Genomic DNA, 15,415 nt, shown 5'->3' on the forward strand with positions numbered 1-15,415 from the left:
TTTGTTAAGTCTACCTCAAGGAAGATGATCTTACAATCATTTTTAAATTGAATTATGCAATCTTTGATGCATGAATGAGCATCTACATAAATTTTAGAATAAGTAAATAAGGATTCCTATTACATAAGCATGACTGTCTTGGTTTCCTGCATTTGACTGAATTTTCATTGCTGTCTTTCTTTTTTTTTAATAGTCATTTGTTCTCTTTTATTTTAGTATTTTTCCCCAGGTGTGTCTATCACCTATTCAAAATAATTAAAATATCATGGTAATAATTTAGTTATTTTCAACTTTGCTTCTAAGGCAGGGATTCCTAGCCCGGGGTTCCTGATCGGTTGACAGATAAGCTTTAAAGGGAGGGTCTCTGAACTTCCAGAAATTGTCTATGTAGCTGTGTATGCCTAGCTTTTTAAGGACATGGGATCCATCATTTTCATTAGATTCTCAGTGGTCCAGGATCTCCAGAAGTTTAATAATTGCTGCTTTAATTATTTATGTATTTATTTATTTATTTTTGGCTGTGTTGGGTCTTCGTTTCTGTGCGTGGACTTGCTCTAGTTGTGGCAAGCGGGGGCCACTCTTCATCACGGTGCGTGGGCCTCTCACTATCGTGGCCTCTCTTGTTGCGGAGCACAGGCTCCAGACGCGCAGGCTCAGTAGTTGTGGCTTACGGGCCTAGTTGCTCCGCGGCATGTGGGATCTTCCCAGACCAGGGCTCGAACCCGTGTCCCCTGCATCAGCAGTCAGATTCTCAACCACTGCGCCACCAGGGAAGCCCCAATAATTGCTGCTTTAGAGATGAAGCTTCACCCAGGGCAAGCAGGATGAGTTTGTAGAAGCCAAAAGCCCCAGTTCTGACTTGATATGGGACACTTGGCAAATCACTTAAATCTTGCTGAGTCCAGAAATGGATGCTGAGTGGAGAGTGTCCTCAGAGCTTGCTGTTGACTGACTTATTAGCTCAGGCTAGGTGTCCAGGCTTAACTGCCAGACCATGAAGTGAATAGGGTGTAAAGGACCCAAGTGCACCGGTTTTGGCATTAGATGAGAGTCCAGATCAAGGCCTGGAATTTTTCATTGTAAACTAACCAAAAAGAAGAAGCTGCTGACTCATTGACCCAGGAAAGGGCAACACCATCCTTTTACTTATTCAAGACAAAAACCTCAGAATCCTCCCAACTCCTCTTTCTCTCACATTTCAAATTTAAATAATTTGCTCAAGGTCATTTAGTTAATAAGTGGTAGAGCTACAGTTTGAAGTGGGCACTGGCCTCCCATCCAGAGGGAGGTGCAGAGAATCGAGGTGGTTTGCCCAAGGACAAGTAGAGAGTTAGTAAAGTTACGCAACTAGTGTTTGAGTGCTATAAATTGCTCAAGCTGTATAACTAGAGTTGCCACAGGCTTACACAAATCACTGGTTATACCTGGTACAAATTTATTGGCCACAGGAAATACAAACCCTCCAATATTTAATATTGGATTATATATTGGATTCTATATTTTATATATTGGGTTAATATTGAATTATATAATAGATAATGTAATATTATATATTGATATTGATAGCAATCTTCCCTTTTGGATTTTAGGATTGAGATCTTTTTATTTTAATTGGAGTATATATAGTTGTTTTACAATACTGTGTTAGTTTATACAGTACAGCAAAGTGAATCAGCTATATGTATACATATATCCCCTCTTTTTGGATTTCCTTCTCATTTAGGTCACCACAGAGCACTGAGTAGAGTTCCCTATGCTATACAGTATGTTCTCATTAGTTATCTGTTTTACACATAGTAACAATAGCATATATATGTCAATCCCAATCTTCCAATTCATCCCACACCCCTCCTTTCCCCCTTGGTATCCATACGTTTGTTCTCTACATCTGTGTCTCTATTTCTGCTTTGTAAATAAGATCATCTATACCAATTTTTTCAGATTCCATATATGTATTAATATACAATATTCGTGTTCCTCTTTCTGACTTACTTCACTCTGTATGACAGTCTCTAGGTCCATCCATGTCTCTACAAATGACCCAATTCCGTTCCTTTTTATGGCTAATATTCCACGGCATATATGTACCACATCTTTATCCATTCCTCTGTTGATGGACATTTAGGTTGCTTCTGTGTCCTGGTTACTGTAAATAGTGCTGTAATGGACACTGGGGAACATTTGTCTTGTATATGACCAAGAGTGGGATTGCTGGGTCATATGGTAGTTCTATTTTTAGTTTTTTAAGGAACCTCTATACTGTTCTCCATAGTGGCTGTATCAATTTACATTCCCACCAACAGTGCACGAGGGTTCCCTTTTCTCCACACCCCTTCCAGCAAAAATCCAGTAAATTTTTTGATGATGGCCATTCTAACCAGTGTGAGGTGATACCTCATTGTAGTTTTGATATGCATTTCTCTAATAATTAGTGATGTTGAGCATCTTTTCATGTTCCTCTTAGCCATCTGTATGTCTTCACTGGAGAAATATCTATTTAGGTCTTCCACCCATTTTTTGATTGGATTGTTTGCTTTTTTGATATTGAGCTTCTTGAGCTGTTTGTATATTTTGGAGATTAATCCCTTGTCAGTTGCTTCATTTGCAAATATATTCTCCCATTCTGAGGGTGTCTTTCATCTCATTTATGCTTTTCTTTGCTGTGCAAAAGCTTTCAAGTTTAATAGATCCCATTTGATTATTTTTGTTTTTATTTTCATTACTCTAGGAGGTGGGTCAAAAAAAGAACTTGCCGTGATTTATGTCAAAGACTATTCTTCCTATGTTTTTCTCTTTGATATGCATTTCTCTAATAATTAGTGATGTTGAGCATCTTTTCATGTTCCTCTTAGCCATCTGTATGTCTTCACTGGAGAAATATCTATTTAGGTCTTCCACCCATTTTTTGATTGGATTGTTTGCTTTTTTGATATTGAGCTTCTTGAGCTGTTTGTATATTTTGGAGATTAATCCCTTGTCAGTTGCTTCATTTGCAAATATATTCTCCCATTCTGAGGGTGTCTTTCATCTCATTTATGCTTTTCTTTGCTGTGCAAAAGCTTTCAAGTTTAATAGATCCCATTTGATTATTTTTGTTTTTATTTTCATTACTCTAGGTGGTGGGTTATGTCAAAGACTATTCTTCCTATGTTTTTCTCTAAGAGTTTTATAGTGTCCAGTTTTACATTTAGGTCTTTAATCCATTTTGAGTTTATTGTGTATGGTGCTAGGGAATATTCTAATATCATTCTTTAACATGTAGCTGTCCAGTATTCTCAGCACACTTATTGAAGAGACTGTCTTTTCTTCATTGTATATTCTTGCCTCCTTTATCATAGATTAGGTGACCATAGGTGTGTGGGTTTATCTCTGGGCTTTCTATCCTGTTCCATTGATCTATGTTTCTGTTTTTGTGTCAGTACTGTACTCTCCTGATTACTGTAGCTTTGTAGTATAGTCTGAAGTCAGGGAACCTGATTCCTCCAGCTCTGTTTTTCTTTCTCAAGATTTCTTTGGCTAGTTGAAGTCTTTTGTATTTCCATACAAGTTGTAAAATTTTTTGTTCTAATTCTGTGAAAAATGCCGTTGGTAATTAGATAGGGATTGCCTTGAATCTGTAGATTGCTTTGGGTAGTATAGTCATTTTCACAATATTGATTCTTCCAGTTGAAGAACATGGTATACTTCTCCATCTGTTTGTGTCATCTTTGATTTCTTTCATCACTATCTTATAGTTGTCTGAGTACACATATTTTACCTCCTTAGGTAGGTTTATTCCTAGGTATTTTATTCTTTTTGTTGCAACGGTAAGTGGAATTTTTTCCTTAATTTCTCTTTCTGATCTTTCATTGTCAGTGTATAGCAATGCAAGAGATTTCTTTGCATTAATTTTGTATCCTGCAACTTTAGCAGATTCATTGATTAGCTCTAGCAGTTTTCCAGTGGCATCTTTAGAATTTTCTGTGTATAGTATCATGTCATCTGCATGATGACATCCAATTTGGATTCCTTTTTTTTTTTTTTTCTCTGATCGTCATAGCTAGGACTTCCAAAACTATGTTAAATAATAGTGGTGAAAGTGGCCACACTTGTCTGGTTCCTGATTTTAGAGGAAATGCTTTCAGTTTTTCACCATTGAGAATACTGTTTGCTGTGGGTTTGTCATACATGGCCTTTATTATGTTGAGGTAGGTTCCCTCTATGCCCACTTTCTGGAGAGTTTTCATCATAAATCGGTATTGAATTATGTCAAAAGTTTTTCTGCATCTACTGAGATGATCATATGGTTTTTATTCTTCAGTTTGTTAATGTGTTGTATCACATTGATTGATTTGCATATATTGAAGAATCCTTGCATCCGTGGAAAAAATCCCACTTGATCATGGTGTATGATATTTTTAATGTGTTGTTGGATTCAGTTTGCTAGTATTTTGTTGAGGATTTTTGCATTTATGTTCATCAGTGATTTTGGCCCATAATTTTCTTTTTTTGTGATATCTTTGTCTAGTTTTTGTATCAGGGTGAAAGTGGTCTTGTAGAATTAGTTTGGGAGTGTTCCTCCCTCTGTAATTATTTGGAAGAGTTTGAGAGGGATAGGTGTTAGCTCTTCTCTAAATGTTTGATAGAATTCACTTGTGAAACCATCTGGTTCTGGACTTTTTTTGTTAGAAGATTTTTAATCACAGTTTCAATTTCAGTGCTTGTAACTTCTCCTTTTTCATTTCTGATTTTATTGATTTGAGTCCTTAGGTTTTGGGTTGTCGTGTTTTCTTTGTCATTTATTTCTAGGTATTTTTTTACTTCCTCTTTGATTTCTTCAGTGATCTCTTGGTTATTTAGAAGTGTATTGTTTAGCCTCCATGTGTTTGTGGTTTTTACAGTTTTTTTCCTGTAATGATTTCTAATCTCATAGTATTGTTGTCAGAAAAGATGCTTGATACAATTTCAAAATTCTTAAATTTACTGAGGCCTGATTTGTGACCCAAGATATGATCTATCCTGGAGAATGTTTTGTGTGCACTTGAGAAGAAAGTGTATTCTGCAACTTTCAGATGGAATGTCCTATAAGTATCATTTATGTCTATCTGGTCTCATGTGTCATTTAAGGCTTGTGTTTCCTTATTAATTTTCTGTCTGGATGATCTATCTATTGGTGTGAGTGGAGTGTTAAATTTCCCCACTATTATGGTGTTACTGTCAGTTTCCCCTTTTATGGTTGTTAACATTTGCCTTATGTGTTGAGGTGCTCCTCTGCTGGGTTCATAAATATTTACAATTGCTATATCTTCTTCTTGTATTGATCCCTTGATCATATATGGTGTCCATCCTTGTGTCTTGTGACAGTCTTTATTTTAAAGTCTATTTTGTCTGATATGAGTACTGCTACTCCAGCTTTCTTTTGATTTCCATTTCATAGAATATCTTTTTCCAACCCCTCACTTTCAGTCTGTATGTGTTCCTGGGTCTGGAGGGTGTCTCTTGTAGACAATATATATACAGGTATTATTTTTGTATCTATTCAGCCAGTCTATGTCTTTTGGTTGGAGCATTTAATCCATTTACATTTAAGGTAATTATTGATATATATTTTCCTATTACCATTTTCTTATTTGTTTTGGGTTTGTTTTTATAGGTCTTTTTCTTCTCTTGTGTTTCCTGCCCAGAGAAGTTCTTTCAGAATTTGTTGTAAAGCAGGTCTGGTGGTGCTGAATTCTCTTAGTTTTTGCTTGTCTGTAAAGCTCTGATTTCTCCATCAAATCTGAATGAGAGCCTTGCTGGGTAGAGTAATCTTGGTTGTAGGTTTTTCCCTTTCATCTTTGAATATATCCTGCCACTCCCTTCTGGCCTGCAGAGTTTCTGCTGAAAGACCAGTTGATAACCTTTTTGGGGATTCCCTTGTATGGTATTTGTTGCTTTTCCCTTGCTGCTTAAAAATATGGAATGCTTCGCGAATTTGCATGTCATCCTTGTGCAGGGGCCATGCTAATCTTCTCTGTGTCGTTCCAGTTTTAGTATATGTGCTGCCAAAGTGAGCACTCATTGCTGTTTTAGAAGTATAACTATTGCTTCCTTTCAGTTCTCAGTAGCCATGACATTTTAACCACTCATAACATCTTCAAGTTTATTTAGTGGTGTTTTATGTTTAAGTTGAAATCAACTATGATTTCCCCAACATTAATTTTTGAGAGCCAGCAAACCCATTCCAAATATGGTTATTTCAGCTTTATTTAGGTTCGTATACTTTAGTATTTTTAGCATTTCACCCAAATTAGTGTGTGTGTGTATGTGTAATATAGTTCAACTATTATGAACATTTCTACTTAAACACAGGAGTTTTACTGTATATTTTTCTAAAAACAAATTTATACTTAACTGTTATCTTCTGTTTTAGTCAAGTATTCTTATTAGCGATTTTAAGCAAATTAGTCAGAATTTGGGATATGATTTGGGAAAATAGATGGACATCAGGTCAGTCAATATGCTCAGGTTTCATTGAACTCAGCTGGTTTCAGTTCAGAACCTCATGTCCACTCTCAGTCTGACTTGCTTCTGTAAGTCCAAATTATTTGATGTTCATTCTCTGCAGACATTAACTCTCAAGTCTTCTGCTGAAGGGGCAATTACCTGGTTTCCTGGGTTGGAGAGGGGTTAATAAGCTAACTTAACATAGTGTTTAAATCATCCTGTTTTCAGTCTCACATTATACGGTTTCCTTCCCAGACATCTGGAACCTAGATTTACTGAGTCTCTGGAGTTCCTCTTAACAAAATTATGGCTTTCCCTCTTTCATTACATAGAATTCAGCTTTCTCTGCTCCGATGAATTTTTTTAACTTTTGTCCTTCACTTTCCCATCCTCAGGATTTTGTTGACACCTTTTGTGTTCTCTTGGCCAGTATACATGTACATATATTATTGCTTCTTTTACCTCATTTAACTAGAGTTCAGAGGGAGCAGAAGCACACATGTGTCTAAAATGATGTTTTGATTTTTTTTTAATTATGGTAAGAACACTTGACATGAGGTCTACTCTCTTAACAAAATTTTAGTTGCACAACACAGTGTTGTTAACAATAGAAATAATGTTGTGCAGTAGATCTCTACAACTTATTCATCTTGTATAACTGAAACTATATCTTTTTAATAGCAACTCCCACTCCCCTTCCATTCAGCCCCTGGAAACCACCATTCTACTCTCTGTTTCTAGGAGTTTGACTGTTGTAAACATCTTATATAAGTGGAATAGTGCAATATTTGTCCTTCTGTGATGGGCATGTTTCACTTAGCATAATGTCCCTCAGGTTCATCCATGTTGTTTCATATGGCCAGATTTCCTTATTTTTTATGGCTGAATAATTGCATTGTATGTGTATACCTCATTTTCTTTTTATCAGTTCATCCACTGTTGGATATTTAGTTGTTTCCACATCTTGGCTACAGTGAATAATGCTGTAATGAACATGGGGATGCAGATATTCTTCAGAAATCAGCTTTAAATTATTTTGGATTATACCTAGAAGTGGGATTGCTGGATGATATGGTAATCTATTTTTAATTTTAGAGGAAACTTTATCCTACTTTTTCTGTAGTGGCCACACCATTGTACATTCCCACCAACATTTTATAACGGTTCCAATTTCTCCACATCCTTTCCAACACTTATCTTAAAAAAATTTTCATATCTCTTTGCTGTTTTGATTTTCATTTCCCTAATCACTAGTTATGTTGAGCATCTTTTCACATACTTTTTGGCCATTTGCATGTCTTCTTTGGAGAAATATCTATTCAAGTAATTTACCCATTTATTAATCAGGATATTTGTTTCTTTTTTGCTACTGAATTGTAGAGGTCCTTTATATATTTTTGGATATTAACCCTTTAGCATATATATATATATAATTTGGAAATATTTTCTCCCTTTCTGTAGACTATCTTCCATTCTGTTGTTTGTTTCCTTTGCCATACAGAAGCTTTTTATTTTGATGTAGTCCAACTTGTTTATTTTTGCTTTTATTGCTTGTGCTTTTGGGGTGACATACAAAAAATCATTGTGTAGACCAATGTCATAAAGCTTGCCCTCTATGTTTTCTTCTAAGAGTTTTAGATCTTACGTTTAAATCTTTATTCCATTTTGAGTTGACTTTGTGTATTGTGTATGATGAGGGTTTATTTCATTCTTTTGCATGTGAATATCCAGTTTTCACAACATCATTTGTTGAAGAGCTTATCTTTTCCCTATTTACAATGGCATCAAATAGAATAAAATACTGAGAGATAAACTTAATCAATGAGCATAAAGAGTTATACACTGAAAACTACATAACATTAATGGAAAAAATGAGGGAAGACACAAAAATGTAAAGCTATTTCATGTTCATGAATTGGAAGAATTAATATTGTTAAAAAGTCTGTACTACCCAAAACTATCTATAGATTCAATGCAATTTTTATCAATATCCCAATGACACTTTTTACAGAAATAGAAAAAATAATCCTAAAATTTTTATGATACCACAAAAGACAAAAAACAGCCAAAGCAATCTTGAGAAAGAAGAACAAATCTGGAGGCATCACACTTCCTGATTTCAAAATATTACACAGCTATAGTAATTAAAACAGATTAGTATTGGCATAAAGACAGGCATATAGACTGATGGAATAGAATAGAGAGCCCAGAAATAAGCCCATGCATGAAGGGTCAACTGGTTTTCAACAAAGGTGTTAAAAATTATGATTTTTCTTTTCCTGTCTTAGTCTCTATATATTTGTGGAAGCCTGTAAATTAATATCTGCAATAACTGTCACATGTTCTTCCATTTCCTTCTGACATTTATTTTGTTTGTTTTTCATAATTCCTGAAAAATCATGTAGCTATATTTGCACATACTATCCACATCTATCATCTAATATGCTGCTAATATGATAAGAATAAAACCCAAATATAATCTGTGTTTCCTTTTTAAAAATATATAATGAATTTCATTTGCATGTATAATAAATGGTACTCTCCTGTGTACACTAAATGAGGTTATACTTGATCTGATATCTATTTTTCTGTCAAGGGTCAGCTACCAACTTCCTTCTTTTCTCAATTTACTTTTGGTATAGTAGACAATTTGTTATTTCTTGAACACACCTGGCTGACTCAATGGTTTGTGTAGACCTAGAATACCCTTTCCCTTGGGCTTGTTCCCCACTCATATTTCATAATTTCCTTGGAATATAGTCTCTATTGTTTTCTTTGATATCCCACAAGTAAAGCCAGTCACTCCCTCTTTTCTACCACTTTCTTCCTTTGTGTATAACCTTACTTATAGTATTTATGGACAATATAATTTATTTGTTTGCCTCACTTTCTACTAAACTGTGAATATTTATGTTCCCACATCTTGTAGTATTTATATTTTAAAGTATAACATTATTTGGTGAATGAAAGTAAATAAATAAATAAGTGATTTACGATGCCTCGCTGATAGTGCTCAAAAGCTAAATAAAATTGCTAAATTAGTGTCATTTCCTTGGTCTGTGGGAATGAATAATATCCAGCCAGGTTCAGAAATACAATACTCAAATATGTGTGTATGTATGTATTTCACATATATGTATATAATATTAAAAAAGCTTTACTAGGTTAAAATATATAGTATATTCATTCCTTAGATAATTCTATTTTTTAAATTGCAATTTTATGTTAAATATTTTGTTAGTTAATTCCAGATTTGTTGTTATCTTCTTTATTAAATAAATCATATATATCTGTATACATATATATATATATATGCAAATCCATCACATACTCTCATGCCTAAAATATCTTCTATATCAATTTTGGATTGAAGTTTTATTTTTAAAAAAGACTATTCCTTGGATATCAATTTATTTTTGGATTATAATTTGATTTTCAATGAGGTAAGGATTGCCATTGTATAGGATAATAATAAATCTGTACTTTTGACCTTAGATTATTTGAAGTATTGATATCCATAGATATAAATTCAAATTCTACAAAACTAGGTCTTGCAATGTTAACAGATTGTTCATAAATTATATGTACACTGTGAGATATAAAATAGAATGAAACAAGGGCTCATTACATGGTATTTGTATAAACAACTTATCTAAGACAATTTGCAACTTTTAAAAGGAAATTTGATGGTTATTTAGTACTCTTACACTAGGTTACACCACTATTTATCAGTACAAGTCCATAGGCATGACCAAGGCCAACTAAGCCTAAGTAGGATGAAGATAGGAATGTGGAGATTGGAGACTGGTCTATGTAACACACACTTGAGTTGAAGAGTATTCAAGTCTAGTGAGTAGACAGAATTACCTGGAAGTTTGGAATTGAGCACTTCTACTTACAAATGAGTTTTATCAGTGAGTGTCAAATAGAAACAGATGAATAAAATGGTAAAAATGTTAACCCAGTGTCCAAAATCCAAATATAATTGTAATTTCAGAAGAAATAATTTTTTTAACAGGGGCATATGGACAAGGTAGGAATGCATTGAGTTTAAAATTGCTCGGAAAGGCTATCTTCAGAGAAGATAATAATTGTTGCCTTCATGGTTCTGACCTGCCCTATCATCCCAATTCTTAATAAAACCCTTATAGAGGAAATATAAAGTTTTCATGATAATTTAGTCATTTATATTGAACTAAATTTTTTGTGACATATTATAAGTCTTCTGAGTGACGCTGTTTATACGTATACATAAACTCTACAAAGTTTACACAGAGTTTTAAGGATGAAATGGAAGTATGGGTGGGTATGCATGTACTTGCACACATGTGTATTAGATTCTTTAGATAAAAAAGCACAGCCGAAGATCAAAAATAAAGCTGATGTGTAGAGTTCATGTTTCTCTGTCTCCGCTCTGATATTGCTTTAATTTTAATATCAGTTACCTGTATATTTCATAATGCACACATCCAAAAAAAAAGATAAGAATATTGAGATTCCACATTTAAATTTTATAATTTACACTGAGCTCCTTTTATTTCAAAATCTTTGGAGAGACAAGTTGAGGATGTGTTGACTAAAACGCTTATATTCAGCTGTTTGTACAGCAGAAACCAACACAACATTGTAAATCAACTGTACTCTGATAAAAAATGAAAAAATAATGACCTAGGGTTCCTTAAAAAATGCTTATGTCTGAAACAAAAACTGACATACAAAATACTGGATGTCTCCTTTTATTAAAAAATAGCAAATATGGTCAACAAAAACTCCCTATTTTTTGAGAGGAAAAAACTTTGTATCTCTCAAAGTAGACTGCTCATCATTAGAGAATGTCTCTGTGTTTTGGTGTAATTCTAGTTCTATTTCCAGAAAGGGTCTGATATTAAAACTTTGATAAGAGAAAGCTAGGAGATAAATCTCCCAAGCTCTAGATACCTGAAGAGACTTCCAAAAATTTAGTAGCAGCTCAAATTAAGACATTTCAACTTTTCAACTTCCCAGTATCCCACTTATCTCTACCAAATATTTCAGTAGGACTTTTGGTGACACAACCAGTGTTATAATTCCAGTGAAAGTATTTTTTTTCTCAGCAGGAAATGGAAAAAATAAATACTTGGATTTAATATTCAGTGTTAGGCAGAAAGAAATAATACTGTATGATCTCATTTATATGTGGAATCTAAAAAAAACAAATTATAGAAACAGAAATCAGATTAGTGGTTGCCAGGAGCAGGATGAGGGAAATGGATATTACTGGGCAAATGATATATACATTCCATTATAAGATGATTGAGTTCTGAGGATCTAATGTACAGCATGGTAACTTAACAATACTGTATTTTATACTTGAAAGTTACTGACAGTAGATACTAAAAGTTCTCACCACACAGAGAAAAAGGTAACCATGTGAGGTGATGGATGTGTTAACTAATCTTATTGTGGTAATCACTTTGGTGTGGGGGGTGTGTGTGTGTGTGTGTGTGTGTGTGTGTGTGTGTGTGTGTTTATGATCACATTGTATAACTTAAACTTATTTAATGTTATATGTTAATTATATCTCAGTAAAGCTGGGAAAAAACAGTCATTGAGCACATTTTAATTTTATTTAAATATATTTTAATATACATGTAGGCATACAAGAAATTTATTATTAAGATTATTTAAATATACAAAAATAAAATTAGCATAATTCTTCTAATTAAACATGAGTATCTTCCTCATGCTGTGATTTGCACTGCATAAATTATATCCCTTTAATCAAATGACCTGTTTGCCCTTTAAAAAAGTCCTTCACATATTTTGTTTTTTTCACATATCCTCTCTTCTAACAATACACTGACAAGCTCTGTTAAACAACAAATAATTTTAAGTCAGGGAATCTACAATTTTTAAGGGCTATTTTAAGGGATCATTTTTCCCAATGTTTTTCATTGGGAAGAGAAGGGACCTTATCTATACTCTTGTTTTTTGCAAAACGTCTTATGATGATGTATGAGTTAATTTTAATTTACATCAGTAGATTTGTTGGCATTCTATTCTCATTTAGGCTGAGAGATCATTTGTTTCATGTACTATCTCTCAAAGAAAAAAAGTGTAGAAGTGAGACACACTCCACAAATACATTATGCTGGTAGAAAAAAATATATTTGTTCAAATTTAAAAAGAACAGTTATTCATTGTTCAAAGATTTTTTTGTTAAGGGCCATATTGATTTGCACCTTCAGTTTATTAATTGAAGGGAGGTGAATGGCACTTGTCCTTGTGAAACGTTCAGTTAAAAATCAACATAACATTTTATAAATAAGAATTCAAATGCTAATATTATTTTAACTTTGAAAACTCATTTTAAATATCTCATTATTTATACGTTTTGTAAAGTTTATTTGTACTTAAGAGAACTTTAACTATGTAGCTAATTAAGTTTCACTAAATATTAGGAAATACATTTATAAATGTTCTTTTTCTGAACTTCAGCTGCCAAACAACAAATGCTCTTTTAAGTATTTTAAAAATCAATTTAATTTTTTCCCTAAATGTTGTAAAGTGCATATGTGTGTTTTATTTTAAGCACTCTCTCTAGCAAACATATTGTAGTCAAACACTTACCTAGTCCTAATAAATCCCACAAATTAAATATATAAATGCAGTTATTTATGTTTTCCTGAATATTCTATGTTTGCAAAGTTAGCTAAATTTTTATCTTAAAATCACTAGTATAAAATAAATTAACAAGTAGTATTATTTGGAATAAAAATATCTGTACCTATTTAATGTCAGATTATTTTAAACATATTTTAAATACCAAATATCCACACTTGTTGCTAAATTTATAAAAATACTAAAGATATAGATTTGATTTACTACACTTACATACTTTCTCAGGGTGTTAAATCCTTACATGTTATACAACAGCAAGTGAATTTAGGGTTAGAGTTACAGATCAGAATGGTTTGGTGTGAGTTTTCTAGTGTACTTAGATTGACTAGAAATCAGATTTTTGGTCAGACCATTGACTGTAGAACTACAGGTATCTAGCATCACTTCCCTGTGATCACAAGAAACAGGTTGAGCCTGGCTATAATCTCTTTGCCATTGTGGAGCTAAATATAGTGTGGAAAACCAGGATTCCTTTCACAGCCTAAGTCTTTTGACTTCAGGTGTAATCGTTTTTTTTTTAACTGCTTTGGACTTTATCTCCTAATTAATACAGATGAAGCCCAGTAACTCTAGTCCAGGATGCTTTACCACTTTATTAGATGTAAGTAACTTTTTTAACATTGATTCAATTTTTAAATTATTTGAATCATATCTGTTCTTAACAAATGTATTCTGTAACCTATATTGGCAAGAATCTCACTTGTACAAAAGTATAGTTTTTGTCTTCTTATATCTTAGTTATTAATCTGGCCACTTTCACATGTTAAAAAGCTTAAAAAATATTTAACATTATAAAAAGTTAAAGGAATAATGGTTTCATGGATAACACTATGACTCTATCATGATTATTGGGAACTAATTATTAAAATGTGTTATGTATGCCTCAGTGTTTTCAAGTCTTGCCCTCCTCACAAACACAAGCACCTTCTTTCCCACTGAAACTGATTTTTAAAAATAACTAATACTTACAAAATATCCTAGCAAGATTTTAGCCATTAAACAGTGCATAGCCTCTCTGGATACCAGCCCCATTCTTGAAAGGTTTCTTTGTTTCCCGTGATTCCACCCTTTTCTTTCTGAAAAATTCAGGTTATTTTCCCCAATCTCTTCAATTATACCTTCTCTTAAAAATGTATTAAGTGCTAGTATTCCTGAAAATTCTGGTTTGGCACTCCTTCAATCCCAATCGCCATCTACCTAGTTGAGATACATATTGAGAAAGACAAACCAGTGCCTGATATGCAGGATATTGGCTGGCACTGTCATTCAGACCCTGGTATTACTATGGTTTGGCACTCACAGTTAGGTCCTGGTATTCTCTTGCTGAGCAGAAACAATTTCATAGAACAGCAAGATCAGATAAAGATACTCTGTGACCATAATGAATCAAGACAAAAGTAAAAACACTCACAGTGATGCCTGAACACAGATAAAACTGGAACATTTTCCATGCCACAAAATGCCAGGTATACCTCTACCATAGCTAAAATGAGTGATTGGCTGTTCCTTTACCAATTACAACTTTAATTATGCTCTAATCTCCCTTCCCTATAGATAAGATTTTTTAAGATACCTAATCATAGTTTTCCCTTTACTGCCCAACAGCATCTCATACAGAGAAAAGCACTGCTGTCATTAATCTTCCCCATACTCACGTAACACAAGTCCAGATCCTTTAATAAGTCTTTTTAACATCCACTTACTGAGGTGGTCCATGGTTCCCTATGGTGTGTGTAATCCTTTGCTGCAAAGAGTAATCAATTCAACTTGTTCAATAACATGTGTGGTTGGAAGTGATTGACAATATCTGTAAAATTCTGTGCTTTTACATGTATGCTTTTACACCTGTATTTAGTTTAGGACTCCAAAAAATATAGCCCAAGCAAAAACTCTTATCTAAAGGTAAAAATTCACTTAATTGTCATTTGCTAGACTTTTTTTTACCTACATGTTTCTCAGACATACCAATTTCAATATCCCCAAATTAAACAAATTATCTCCTCCAGAGAATCCCTTTCTCTAATTTTCCCATCCTGTTGAAGAAACCTCTTCTTTAGCCAGAAACCCCAAAAATAGCTTTGATAGCTACCTAACTCACTACATGCAACTTTCATTCTTTTGGACTTCTAAATATCTATCTTTATTTTACATTGCCACTGGTGCTTCTCAAATTCAGGTCCTCATTATTTCTTATCACAGTAGCCAACTGACAATACTAATTTATGTACAGTATCATTTTGTTCCTATCATGTCAGATGCCCAAGTGATCTTTCTAAGAGTCTAAACCCAT

At 33.5% G+C, this 15,415-nt stretch overlaps 1 non-coding gene across 1 annotated transcript; it reads right to left on the reverse strand.

Moving 5' to 3' along the window:
* Positions 1–5,929: 5,929 nt before the first annotated feature.
* On the reverse strand, positions 5,930–6,036 carry LOC112065796 (U6 spliceosomal RNA). Its single transcript, XR_002892233.1, has one exon. It is a non-coding gene; the product is annotated as a U6 spliceosomal RNA (small nuclear RNA).
* Positions 6,037–15,415: the final 9,379 nt, after the last annotated feature.

The sequence above is a fragment of the Physeter macrocephalus genome, chromosome 9 (genome assembly GCF_002837175.3).
Source record: "Physeter macrocephalus isolate SW-GA chromosome 9, ASM283717v5, whole genome shotgun sequence".
Lineage (NCBI taxonomy): Eukaryota > Metazoa > Chordata > Mammalia > Artiodactyla > Physeteridae > Physeter > Physeter macrocephalus.